Source organism: Megalobrama amblycephala, linkage group LG2, assembly GCF_018812025.1.
Source record: "Megalobrama amblycephala isolate DHTTF-2021 linkage group LG2, ASM1881202v1, whole genome shotgun sequence".
Classification (NCBI taxonomy): Eukaryota; Metazoa; Chordata; class Actinopteri; order Cypriniformes; family Xenocyprididae; genus Megalobrama; species Megalobrama amblycephala.
This window is the reverse complement of record NC_063045.1, coordinates 1403825-1418903: the sequence shown is the minus strand read 5'-3', so window position 1 is coordinate 1418903 and position 15079 is coordinate 1403825. Positions and strand designations below refer to the sequence as shown.

The 15079-nt window shown below is 36.6% G+C and overlaps 1 pseudogene; it reads right to left on the bottom strand.

The window, feature by feature from the left end:
- Positions 1-896: 896 nt before the first annotated feature.
- On the bottom strand, positions 897-14911 carry LOC125263103 (annotated as a pseudogene).
- Between the last annotated feature and the right edge of the window lie 168 nt (positions 14912-15079).

Sequence of the window (15079 nt, the reverse complement as noted above, 5' to 3'; positions counted from 1 at the left end):
CAATATTTACAACTTGCAAGATATCCAAAAAGATAACAATTAATGGATTGGGTTTACATAACATGAAAAAAAAAAAAAGAGAGAAAGAAAAAATTAAGGGCTATATGTACATAATAATAGTGGTTTAAATAGAAACAAAAAGAAAAACAAATAAACCAATTATTAGTTCTTTAAAAAAGAGCATATACCAGTTCAATTTTTAAGTAACTTCAACTCTTGCAACTTCAAATAAAATTGTATATGTTATCAGTATAAAGACCTTCAAACAGGGTTTATAATTATTTCTTTATAATTATAATTATTTCTATTTCTATTTACTTTTATGAATATGAAATTTACCAAATAAAATCATAAGAATTGACTGAAGCATTTTTTTATTAAAAAATAAAAAAATAAATAAAAATAAGATAACATCTTTGGATGTTAATTCACAATTATAACCAGATTTCTGTTTAACATGTATAGATAAATATTCCCAGAATATTTTTGGAATGATAACATAAAAATAAATAAAATAAAATAAAAAAAATAATATTTTTTTGCTTATCTGAACAAAATAAGCAAGGATGCATTATAAAAACATGTTACAAATTTTTCTATTCATCAAAGAATCCTGGAAAAAAAAAATTTACACAACCGTTTTCAACATTGATGATAATCAGAAATGTTTCTTGAGCAGCAAATCATCATATTAGAATGATTTCTGAAGGATCATGTGACACTGAAGACTGGAGTAATGATGCTGAAAATTCAGCTTTGATCACAGGAATAAATTACAGTTTACTATATAGTGAAATAGAAAACAGCTGTTTTAAACTGTAATAATACTGTTTCCACAATATTACTGTTTTCACTGTATTTTTTATTTTTTTATTTTTTTTTTAAATGCAGCCTCGGTGAGCAGAAGATAAAAACATTAAAAAACGTACCAATCTAAAACCAACACATTAAATATGAACTATTCAAAAAGAGGTCATCAAATTTGAAACTAAATGTTGTAGCAAACATGTAGGCCTATGCATGAATAAATATGCATATTTTTCTAATAAAGAGATCTTTGATAACAATTTGGGCTGTTTTTGGCGATCAAGACTATTGTAATTTGGCAATTTGTATAATGAGATCCAAGGTTAAGAATAGCTAAAGTTGCTTAAATGTATAATGTTTTTTTCTTTATATTTAACAACATTAACTTGCAATAGTAAAAGACGACTTCCCTTTTTTTGACCACGTCTTCCCTCAGATAGATTGCATGTTTTCTTGCATAGCTGAACATTGGACTCATAAGCAACAATCGCGTTGTTTGCAATACGCTTTTTAGACGCAAGTCAAATGCATGTGGAAGCTTGTTATTTGACTTTATAACGTTTAAAATAAGGATATTTGTTACACAAATGCACCGACTCGCTTTTATTAACCCCCCAGAGCCACGTGGAGTATGTTGTATGATCGATGGATGCATTTTTTAGGCTTCAAAATCTCATCCTCCAATCACTTTCATCGTAAAGCTTGTAAGAGCCAGGATATTTTTGAATATAACTCTGATTGTGTTTGGCTGAAAGAAGATAGTCATATATAGACCTAGGATGGCTTGGTGGGTAATTTTCATTTTTGGGTGAACTATCCCTTTAAATACAGGATGATTTTGTATTATACAGAATAGTTTATCCGTATCATTATCCATGTTTCCATTACCCTTTAAATTTAACAAATTAAAATAGCGATTTGAAAATGCGCTCAACGGAAATGCATCAATTTCACAAAAAAACTCATATAATCGCAAAAAAAGGGAATATTTCGCAAAACTGCAATGGGAACAGTTTTTTCGCATTTACAGGTCATCTGACGTATGTAAAAGTTGATCATTCTTTAAAGAGGCTGTGGTATGTTTGGACAGTCGAGAGTTCTTCATTAAACTAATAAAAGACAAAAGTATTACAGGACTACTGGATTCTAAAGAACAAAGAAATGCCACAATTTGAATTTATCAAGACTCAAAAGCAGATAAGGAGATAAGATAATAAAGGTATTTCCTTGCCATAAATGCTTCTATAACATGCCTACATCTCCTTTGATTAAAAATAATGGGCTGCAGTGGTTGGTATATACGTAAACCTACCAATATCCATTGCCAAGATTTTGGAATGGCTTATCACAAGAGGAAAAAAAGATTTAGTCACATATTTTAGTCACACAACATTGATTAATGGAAATGCCGTCATTTCGCAATAGTTTATCAATATTTAGAAAATATCGCAAAAGTTTTGCACAAAGCTGTAATGGAAACAGTTATTGTCTCTCCTAAAAGTGATACAACCTTCAGGTTCTTCATAACATTTTAAAAATAATTCTACTTTTCCAAAAAAAAAAAAAAAAAACACAGAGTAAATGAAGAGTTAAACAAATCAAACATAAAACAAAATCATTAAGTATAATGATAAAGATTATATTATGAAGCAAAATTATACACAAGAAAAAAATTCTTGATGTTTTTTGGGGAGGAACTCCATCTTTAAGTTGATGTGAAAATCACAGTTGAAACTGCTGGTCTTCAAGATGAACTTTATTCACTGTGACACATTTGGATGTTTCTTTGTCATGAACACATCTTAAAAAAAAAAGAAAAGAAAAGAAAAAAGTTTCCATTACTGCATTATCTGCATTAACTACTACTGTAACTAATTAGCTTCAGCTTTACAATCAACAAAAGTAAATTATATTGCTGTTTTGTTTGAATTTGCATATTTGAATTTAATTAAATATCCCGTAACTCACCGTGGCTTTTCAGACACAATGTCGTATTTACACAGAAGAGATTTGACTTGTTATATACTTTATTAATTACACGTAAAACTGCTGGACCTGCAGATACACTCTACTCACCATGATTTCAGACTGTGCATGTTTTTGTAGTGTGGATCTTCTCGTGTTTTTTCAGGGTTCCTGAATCACTGAATCTCTTGTCGCAGTGTGAACACTTGTAAGGTTTCTCTCCAGTGTGGATCCTCTCGTGTTCGTTCAGGTTTCCCGACTGACTGAATGTCTTGTTGCAGTGTGAACACATGTAAGGTTTCTCTCCAGTGTGAATCCTCTGATGCAGTTTCAAATGTTCAGCTCTAATAAAAGTCTTCTCACACTCAAAGCACATATAATTTCTAACACCTGTATGTATTTTCTGATGAGCTTTTAAGTTCTGCAGATGTGAAAAACTCTTTCCACACAAAGAACATGAATGTGGTTTCTCCTTTGAATGCGCTCTCAGGTGTTTCCTCAAGTATGCTGCCGTAAGAAATTTTTTCCCGCACTGATCACATGCATGGGAACTTTCTCCAGTGTGGATGTTCATGTGGTCCTTAAGTTGTACTTTTTTAATGAAACTCTTTCCACACTGACCACATGTGAACGGCTTCTCTCCAGTGTGGATCCTCATGTGAATTTCAAGAAGGCCTTTAACACGAAACTCTTCCCACACTGATCACACGTGTATGGTTTCTCTCCAGTGTGGATCATCTTGTGTCTTTTCAGATGTCCTGATCGTCTGAATCTCTTGTCGCAGTGTGAACACTTGAAAGGTTTCTCTCCAGTGTGGATCCTCTCATGTTCATTCAGGGATCCTGACTGACTGAATGTCTTGTCACATTGTGAACACTTCTAAGGTTTCTCTCCAGTGTGGATCATCTTGTGTGTTTTCAGGGATCCTGAATGACTGAATCTCTTGTCACAGTGTGAACATTTGTAAGGTTTCTCTCCAGTGTGAATCATCTCATGTGTTTTCAGATGTTCTGATCGTCTGAATCTCTTGTCGCAATGTGAACACTTGTAAGGTTTCTCTCCAGTGTGAATCCTCATGTGATCCTTGAGAATCTGTTTGCTTGTGAAACTCTTTCCACACTGACAGCAGGTGAAATGTTTCTTGTCTCTTTTTTTCAGTAAAGAAATACTTTCAGACTGTAAGCAAGTTTTTTTTCCAGTTTTGACACAACAACGTTTCTCCTTCTCTTCACTCTCCACCATTAGCTCTGAAATTAAATGTAAAAAAGCTACATCATAAAAAATAAAAAATAAAAATCACAGATTTACAAATGTTAAGTGAAAAGACCCTGGAATTAGACAACTGCTACACAAAATTTATTATTTTGATGCATTTTTAAAAAATTATGTCCCTGGAAGCTTTCCTCAAATGAGATGTACAATGATCTTCCAATTATTATTTTTAAAACATTATAGGCACAAATCCCATGTTTCTGTTCTCAGTAAACAAAAATAGATCAAAAACTATATATTATATAATTATATATTTAATTCAACTGATTAAATAAGTAAATTAACAAACTATAAGGCCTCCTATTTCCATTTGATATACATAAAGTTTGCGTGTTCACACAGGACAGTCTTAATCATGACATGCCATAATACTTTAAAACATTGTTTCACGGTTCAAGGTTCTGAAATGGTTTTAATCCTATCTAAGTGATTAATACTTTTCAGTTACCAACGGAAACGTCTCAGGTTACGCATGTAACCATGGTTCCCTGAGAACAGGCAATGAGACACTGCATCTTAACGCATTTGGGGAACGCCTTAGCGGGAACCGGTGTCTGAAACGCCATCAAGTCACAGCAATCATATTGGCCGGCGACAGCCTGTGACATCACTACTAGTGCTACCTGACCGCATATAAGGGGTGCCTAGAGAACAAGTCATCCCCTTATCATCTGAAGGGACTGTTCAGCAGGTGGCCCCGAGGCATGGCAGGGAGACGCAATTTCTCATTCCCTGTTCTCAGGGAACCATGGTTACATGCGTAACCTGAGACGTTCCCTTTTGAAAGGGAACTTGCATTGCGTCTTAACGCATTTGGGGAATGAAATACCCACGCCGCCATGTATGCTTTAAACCTCAATGACCAACTCAGGGGCGAGGTCCTCAGCCTTCAATACTGACCTCCCAGGGAGGTCTCACGAGAGACCTTCAATCTTCTGATCAGACCTTGGGAGTGCAGTACTCTAAAGAACGACCCTCAATGGGGAGTACCCACTGGACTCAACCGAGATAAGTATTGAACCAAACTCCTGCAAGAACCAGGGAGGCCTACACTACAGAGCTAAGGACCAACTCGACCCAAAGGATCTCCTTCAAAGTGGCCCGTTTTGTTTTGTTTTGTTTTTTTTGTTTTTTTGAAGGCCAACTACTTGATAAAGGTCTGGAACTCCAGGGCTAGTATTGGGGAGGGTCCAATGGAGCCTGAGCTACCTGATAACATCTGCTCAATTGTAGTCAACTAGGACACTCAGGAACCTAGCTCAACCCAGAGGATTGCTTTTAAGGTGACCCAAGGAGGGCCAACTACTTGGTAGCAAATCTTGATGGAGTATTTTATCCATCCTATAGAAAACAATTGTAGAATTAGTTTGCTTACTATAAAAGCTAGAAGTGTTTTGAGGCCTCTTGGCTTATGTAACTGTAAGGGTCAGACAAGTTTACTTGGCCACTGAGCATATTTTAATGGTAATTTTCCATTTTTTTAGAGTTATCCCTGGATGCAGCTCTGTATACAGTGAGTCCAGGAAGATTTGTCTGCAGAGTTAGTCCAGGAAGATTTGTCTGTAAGGGTAATGTTTAAACGCACAGCTACCTGACAAATATATTTAGTTATCCCTGGATGCAGCTCTGTTTAGAGTTAGTCCAGGAAGATTTGTCTGTAAGGGTAATGTTTAAATGCACAGCTACCTGACAAATATATTTAGTTATCCCTGGATGCAGCTCGGTTTAGAGTTAGTCCAGGAAGATTTGTCTGTAAGGGTAATGTTTAAATGCACAAGCTACCTGACAAATATATTTAGTTATCCCTGGATGCAGCTCTGTTTAGAGTTAGTCCAGGAAGATTTGTCTGTAAGGGTAATGTTTAAATGCACAGCTACCTGACAAATATATTTAGTTATCCCATGGATGCAGCTCTGTTTAGAGTTAGTCCAGGAAGATTTGTCTGTAAGGGTAATGTTTAAATGCACAGCTACCTGACAAATATATTTAGTTATCCCTGGATGCAGCTCTGTTTAGAGTTAGTCCAGGAAGATTTGTCTGTAAGGGTAATGTTTAAATGCACAGCTACCTGACAAATATATTTAGTTATCCCTGGATGCAGCTCTGTTTAGAGTTAGTCCAGGAAGATTTGTCTGTAAGGGTAATGTTTAAATGCACAGCTACCTGACAAATATATTTAGTTATCCCTGGATGCAGCTCTGTTTAGAGTTAGTCCAGGAAGATTTGTCTGTAAGGGTACTGTTTAAACGCACAGCTATCTGACAAATAAAAACAGTTATCCCTCTGCATGAAGAAGATTCATTTAGATCCGCTCTGATGGATAGATCCGTTTAGATCCGCTCTGACGGACAACAAAAAACTCCCTGAAATTTCCTAACTCTTCCATCTAGATAGCGAAAGTCTCTGTTTTTCACTGTTATATCTATCTCTTATGTGTTCCATTATTATTATGTATTTGGTTCTTCTTTATGTAAAGCACTTTGAATTATGTATGAAATGTGCTATACAAATAAAATTGCCTTGCCTTGCCATTGTTAAGTGCGTCATATGAAGGCTTCTTCATATGACGGGGTGTATTGACTGGTTTGATACAATGTTTCATTTGGCCCATGGGAACAAGGGTTGACCATCAAATTGGCAGAAGGCCCATAAGAGATAAAGTCAAAAGATGTACAGTAGCTAGAAGTTGGTCACCCTTACTAAGAAAATTGTCTCTTACATAATGCAACACCTGCAAGTATATTAGTGGGGAGTACATGGGAAGGAGGTGTGGGAGGAGAGCCACCATAGATGAGATCATGGAAAATAACTGTAGGGGTGGATCTCACACTGTAACAGATAAGAAAAATGTATAAAAACTGTGCACCAGCTAAGAGAGCTTCAGATGTGGAGCTGGCATCACACTTTGCTGCTTGACAATAAAGTTAAAGGTGCCCTAGAATTAAAAATTGAATTTACCTTGGCATGGTTAAATAACAAGAGATCAGTACATGGAAATGACACACAGTGAGTCTCAAACGCCATTGTTTCCTCCTTCTTATATAAATCTCATTTGTTTAAAAGATCTCCGAAGAACAGGCGAATCTCAACATAACAACTGTTACGTAAAAGTCGGAATCATTAATATGTACAACCCCAATATTTGCATATGCCAGCCCATGTTCAAGGCATTAGACAAGGGCAGACAGTATTAACATCTGGATCTGTGCACAGCTGAATCATCAGACTAGGTAAGCAAGCAAGGACAATAGCGAAAAATGGCAGATGGAGCAATAATAACTGACATGATCCATGATATCATGATATTTTTAGCAATATTTGTAAATTGTCTTTCTAAATGTTTCATTAGCATGTTGCTAATGTACTGTTAAATGTGGTTAAAGTTACCATCGTTTCGTACTGTATTCACGGAGACAAGACTGTTGTTATTTTCATTTTTAAACACTTGCAGTCTGTATAATGCATAAACAACTTCATTCTTTATAAATCTCTCCAACAGTGTGTAATGCTAGCTTTAGCCACGGAGCACCATCAAACTCATTGAGAATCAAATGTAAACATCCAAATAAATACCATACTTACGCGATTAGACATGCTGCATGACGAACACTTTGTAAAGATCCATTTTGAGGGTTATATTAGCTGTGTGAACTTTGTTTATGTTGTTTAAAGGTGCTAAAGAGGATGTTTTGTTTTATACATTTTTGCAATATTACTTGAAACTGTCTTTACTAACTGATAAAAGACTATTTATTAGGTGCACTGAAAGTAATAATATTAATATACATCATCTGTGCACGAGGTAGGGCCTTAAAAACATCAGCCAATGATCGCGTAAACGATTGGCCCTCTGGCTTGTCAATCACTGCCATTACATTCCTTGTGAGAGACGTGCGCAGATTGGCCCTCTGGCTTGTCAATCACTGCCATGACGATCCATGTGAGAGACGCGCGGCTGCGCGCTCCAGTAACTTTCCACACTCCACAGGCGCCGCATGCAATGTTTTTGTCAGGAGACAGGAGTAACAACTGCAGATTATGAGTTACCTGCGGTGAGACCGACATAATGAATCCACTAAGTGTGTGCGCGGCTTTAAGGACGGGGTGGAGGTGTTGCTATTATTTTTAAGGAAAAATTAAACTGCCGGCGTGCGATGTGCAACACGTACTCAAGCTTTGAGCTGATTGCATTTGAACTGAATCAACCTGACCCAGTGCTATGCGCTGTGATTTATCGTCCTCCCAAATACCATAAAGACTTCATAAACGACTTTTCCGATTTTCTGGCTGAAATCATGCCAAAATATGACAGAGTTTTAATCGTTGGAGATTTTAACATCCATATTTGTTGTCCCTCCAAACCGTTGGTTAAAGACTTCCTAAATCTCACTGAGTCGTTTAACTTAATGCAGTTTGTGGCCAGCGCTACACATGAGCACGGACACAAATTAGATCTGGTTTTATCATGTGGTCTACCTGTTAATAATGTTAATGTTTGTGATGCTACTTTTTCTGACCACATGCCTGTGTTATTTGAGATTTCTTGTTTCTGTAGTCCTAAACCATGTGCCCCTGCTCATCGCTGTCGCTCATTTAACTCTTTAACTGCAAAACGGTTTACTGATGTTTTTAACAGCACAGACATGGCCTTCTCAGTGTCCACTCACCATTATAATATTGATGAGTTAACATCATTATTTTATTCTTCTTGTGAGAATGCACTGGACATTGCTGCCCCTTTCAGGACTATGCGTGCTAAGCCAAAATCTGAACCATGGCTGAACGACACTACCCGTGCTGCAAGGCGTGAGTGCAGGAGAGCTGAACGCCAATGGAAAAAAGATAGGCTGCAAGTTTCGTCTGATATCTTGAAAGACAGCTTGTTCAAATATCAAAAAACTGTAAAAATGGAAAAGTCAAGGTATTTCTCTAATGTCATCGCAAAAAATTCTCACAAACCTCGTGTTCTGTTCAACACTATTAATTCTGTTTTAAATACATCTGAACAAATAAGTTTGGAATTTTCCAAAGAAACGTGACATTTTTTTGCAGTTTTTTAATGATAAGATTGTGACTGTTAGAGCCAATATTGTTCACCCTTCTGCTGATATGTCTTCTTTCCCTGTGTGCTCCTCTGTTTTTAATCAGTTTGAGCCAGTGTCTCTTGCTTGTTTAAAAGACATCATTGATAAAACGAATCCATATTGTTGTCCCTTAGACATTATTTCCCCAGATTTCCTAAAGAAGGTTTTTGAAACCCTTGGCCCTATTATACTGATGGTTGTAAATAGTAGTCTCACTCATGGAGTTGTACCCCTACATTTTAAACACGCTATAGTGGAACCACTGATAAAAAAACCTAACTTGGATTCATCGGTTCTTGCTAATTTTAGACCCATTTCAAAACTTCCGTTTCTTTCCAAAATATTGGAAAAAGTTGTTTTTAATCAATTATTAGCCTATCTAGACTTGCATGGCTTGCAAGAGCTGTACCAATCTGGTTTCAAATCACTTCACAGCACGGAAACGGCCCTGTTAAAAGTTTACAATGATTTATTATTGGCCACTGACGCAGGTAACTATGCTGTTCTTATGCTGTTAGATCTTACTGCTGCGTTTGACACCATAGACCACAATATACTGATCTCTCGCCTTGAGCATTGTGTTGGTATAAAGGGTGCCATGTTACAATGGTTTAAGTCTTATCTGGGTGAAAGAACTTTCTTTGTACGTCTTGGGGAATTTGTGTCTTCTACTGCATCTCTTGTATGTGGAGTCCCTCAGGGTTCCATTCTTGGACCGATTTTATTTTCTTATATATATTACCTTTAGGGTCCATTTTTAGGAAACATGGCATCTCATTTCACTGTTATGCAGATGACTTGCAACTCTATCTGCCTTTTAAATATAAGGATGCAAACTCTGTGGCACCTTTGCTGAGATGTCTTGAAGATATTAAAGCCTGGATGGCCTCCAACTTTTTAAAGTGTAATGAAGATAAAACTGAAATCATTTTATTTCGACCTGGTGGTACGATTAATACTCCTGATGTAGATCTGGGTGACTTAAAGTCTTTTGTGAAGCCTGTTGTTAAAAATCTGGGGGTTTTAATGGACGGTGACTTTAAACTAGAAAAACATATTAATTTGGTAGTTAAATCGTGTTTTTATCAGTTAAGGCAATTATCTAAAGTCAAGTCATTTGTATCTTTTACTGATTTTGAGAGGGTCATCCATGCTTTTATATCATCCCGACTGGACTATTGTAATAGTCTCTATGTAGGCATTGGTGAGGCATCTCTAACACGTTTGCAGAGGGTACAAAACACAGCTGCACATTTATTAATGGGGACACACAAACGAGAACACATTACACCTATATTGGCTTCCCTTCATTGGTTGCCCGTTCATTTTAGAATTGATTTCAAGATTTTACTTTTAGTTTTTAAATCATTAAATAACGTTGGTCCTAAATATCTCTCAGATCTATTAAAGCCATATGCTCCATCCAGAGCACTTAGGTCTGCTGGGCAACTGCTTTTAGTATCCCCCAATGCTAAATTAAAGAGCAGAGGTGACCGTGCCTTTGCAGTAGCAGCCCCCAAACTCTGGAATAATTTGCCTTTGTACATTAGGCAGGCACCTTCACTGGCTGTTTTTAAATCACATTTAAAAACATATTTGTATGGGGCAGCATACAACACAGTATGAGAGTTACCTGTTAGGAGTTCTTTTTTAAGTGTGTGCTACTAATTATTATTGTATTTATTGCATTTTTTCTTTTATTTAGTTTTTCATTTATTTTATTATTACTATTTTTATGCTTTTTAGTTTTATTGTTTATTTTATATTGTTTGTACAGCACTTTGGTGAACACCTGCTGTTTTTAAAAGGTGCTCTATAAATAAACTTTGATTTGATTGATTTGATTTGATAAGTGTAAGGCCGATTATGAATGTAAACGATACTTATGACTGATCGCGCTCAAACGCATCCAGTCAGAGCCAGTTGCTTTCAGTCTGCGATTACAGTCGGTGTTCAAATTCCATGTGAAAGTATATAAATCTGCTTCAGGAGCAGGAAAAAATCGCTGTATGTTGAGCACAGTCTTAGAATGTTTTAGCTAGTCGTTAAATGTGTGCCCGGCTTAATAACACAGCGAATGCCGGTGGTAAACACTCGTGTTCCGATACTCGTGCACGAGTTTTGGGAGGCGTTCCCTCTAAATGAGCTGTGAAGGAGGGGGGTTGTTCTTACCCATGCGCTCATTTCAAAAACTCAGTCGACAAAAAGAACCTCTTTAGCACCTTTAAGGCAAGCGCAAGCTCCGGGGGAGGGGAGCACGAGAATTTAAAGGGGCTGCAGCCTGAATCAGTGCATATTTAATGATGCCCCAAAATAGGCAGTTAAAAAAATGAATAATAAAAAAAAAATCTATGGGGTATTTTGAGCTGAAACTTCACAGACACATTCAGGGGACACCTTAGACTTATATTACATCTTTTGAAAACACGTTCTACAGCACCTTTAAATATTTCCGAGACCTGGCACTATGACTCTGTGAGTTTTTCTTCGAAATTCGATCTGATGGGACATAGAGACATCAAATTTGCCACGACAATCTAACTCCAGCAGAGACAGCCACTAAAGGTCATTTCACTCGGCGGCCATTTTTGAAACGCCTCTCAGGCATGCAAGTGCAAATCCTATCTCTTTGAATGGGGAAACAACAAATTCTACAAAGCTGTTTGCCAAGCTTTTGATTAAATTTCATATTTGAAATCAACAATGAACAACAACTATTTCATAAATTTTTTTCCAAAACGCTTGAATCATGACAAAAAAAACCTGTATTTTTTAGGCTAGGTTAAACTAATGCACATGCGCAGACCTAAATGCGCGTCTCTTGTGCCTCATTTCGGAGGCGCGTGTTGAAGGCGGGACTTATTCCGCCATATTGCATGTTTCACTTTCTCCCATTCAAAACAATATGAGTGACATGTCTTGTGTTATAGTCTTTGATAAATGCCCCCCTATTATACCTTTCTATAGGGAGCTGAGGTCACTGAATGTAAAATGGCTCTCATGCCAGAAAGGCAACCTGCAAAGCTCAACCTGTAACCACAGTAAATGGAGGCCTAAATGTAGATGAGGCCTGCCATACTGCTGTAGACTGAAAGGATGCACTCAATACCAAGCCCTATGCCGGACCAACAGAAGGGTTAATAATAATGGAACAGAACCCAACATGAGAAACCATTCTCAGACCTGGTAAAAAGCACCTAAAGTGAATATACATGTGTGTGGATATATATATATACACACACGCACATGCATTATATATATAAATATAGTTGTATTTATAATACCCCTAAATAATGAACAACACATCTAACACACATCTCCACAATCTGTTCAAATCAAAAGATTTGTCCTTGCCTTCAGATTGAGAGTGCCGTCCTTTTGTTCGAAATTTCCAAGGGGAGTCCATGCCAAGCTCAGTTCCGCTCCGGATGCTCTTTGAACTCTATGGAATATTCCAGTTCAGATAATAAATATGAAGAAATAATTTACTCTGAGACTTGTTTAGAGAGGTTTACGCATCGCCAAATATAATGGCTTCGTTTTAATAACAAAGTTCAGAATTAAAAAAATCAACACATCAAGCAAGAATTCTTCACCACAAGCTACACCTTCCATTGCAAAATGAGATACATGAATTTTGCTCTACTTCTACATCTGATTTTACTAACTGCTACAAGAGACACATATTGTCTTCACGCCTTGTTTCTTTGAAACCCACAGGATGTCAGTTGCCATACATACCTATTTTTACATACAGACAGCGCTGAGGAACTCCCTGCACATCGGAATAGTAAAAGACACCGGTCAGTTTAAATGTATGTATTTATTATAATAATTTTATAATTTATTATTAATTATAAATATATTTTTTTTAAATTAAGAATTAAAAATAAGTATTATGTAAGTATTATTTAAAAAAAGAAAGTTGAAATAATGCAAACTGGTGACATTCACAAACACATTGATTATCGATTACAAACTCAGATATAGTTACAGTACGTTAAGTCTTACAGTCTGTCTTCAACATTTTTCCCTAAAAAACTCATTTCCCTACGGAGAAAATAAAATACTATGAAAACAGTTTCTGTTATGACTTAATTTGACTTAGTCTAGTTACTTTACATACGCATTACCAACATTTTATCATGCAAGTCTAATGGGATATCTCAAACAAAGGAATTTAGAGTACTTTAGACTAGAGAGTTAATATTAATTAACGAGTCCACGAATGAGGACAGAGAGCACTTGCAGCTATGGACTGTACAGTTTGTTTGTTTTTTTACTTCCTGTCATTAACCGAACATAACTGAATATTTCGATCTGAATCCAAATACAGTTATAACAACTACATTCATGTTAAAAAGCACGACAAAGTGATAAATGTTTCTGATCCCATGAAATCCCCTCAGATTAAAACTTTTGCGATAACATCACATTCAATAACACTAACATTACTCTAAAAATGAATGGCTTCAGCATTTCCCTCAGATGATCGTTTCAATTAAATCAGTCTGCAGATGCAAGGATAGACGATTATAGTGTGCTTTATCCGTTGAAAAAAACATAACCTCGTAGAATGCTGCTTAAATAAACGGGGTAAAGTGTATTTTATGTATGTGTAAATACGCGAAATAACAGAACTGCTGAACTTACCTCAGAAGACACAACAAACGCGCTGACTAAACGAGGAAGAAAGCTATAGATGACGTCAGAGTGGCGATGCGAAATCAACGGAAGATTGTCAAAACGCGCCTTAACATTTTTAAATGTTAAACATTTTTATTTAAACGAACGGGCTAATTTAATCTCAGTCATGTGTGGGGTAAAAACTTATTTATTGGACAGCTAAGGCTTGATATACTTTACATGTTTTAAATTTAATTATATAAAACATTAGAAGTCCAAAAATTAATCATAATAATGGACGGCATTCAGATATAACTAAAATTATGAGTTGATTCATTTTTGATGCAAGTAGGCTACAATAAAAAAAAGGACAACAAAAGTTATTGATAAAATGTGTGAAGTTGTGGAGGTACATCGAAGAGCAGTGCAAGACGAGCATTTGAGGTTAAAAAGTATATATATATATATATATATATATATATATATATATATATATATATATATAGGCCTATTGTCACAGTATATTGTTGCAGGGACTCTGCTCGCTTCAGAAATTAAGAACCAAGTTTTGTTTACCAGCATCCTCATATTTTGACTTTTTTTCAGCTCTGCTCTCAAGGAATATGGAGTTCCATGGGCATCCCCATTTCCTCTCATGTGGGATTGGATCGCACCATCCACTGGTTGGCCATCCGTTTCTTTAATGTATAGTAAACTTAATGTAGATAACTCACCTGCAGGGAGCCATCTCCTGTGCATAAGGAGGAGCACCCAGCCTTGGTGTGCTACGATCTGCCACAACCAATCACCCTGGCCTAGATCTTCATCATCTCTCCACCACCTCAGATCTCCATCCACACCATCCTTATCTCCATGGCAGCTCTCAGCAATATTCCTCATGGCTCCTCCCTTCATCAACATCCTGGACTTTGTTGTTTATCCTCCTCCCGATCGCCTGTCCACCCCCAGAACCTCCTCCTGCCTGTCTATGCCATCCCTTCACCAGCCCTCTTCATCATCCCTTCGCCAGCCTCCTTAACCATCTCTTCACCATCCCCTCATCCTCTTCACCTCTTCTTCAGAGCGTGAGGTAAAGCCTACCGGGAGGGGGCATTCCATCACAATCACATTTTGTTGCCTTAGTCATTAATTTGTTGTCACAGACACTTCACCTGTGTTTTGCTTGCTGTTCTTCATATGGATTTAACCTGTGAATCTTATTAAATAAATACAGCTTAACTGTGACAACAATATTACAGTTTACTGTATTTTTAATATTTAAAACTAGTTTATTCTACACTAAGTATTTCAAGAATGATAACGAC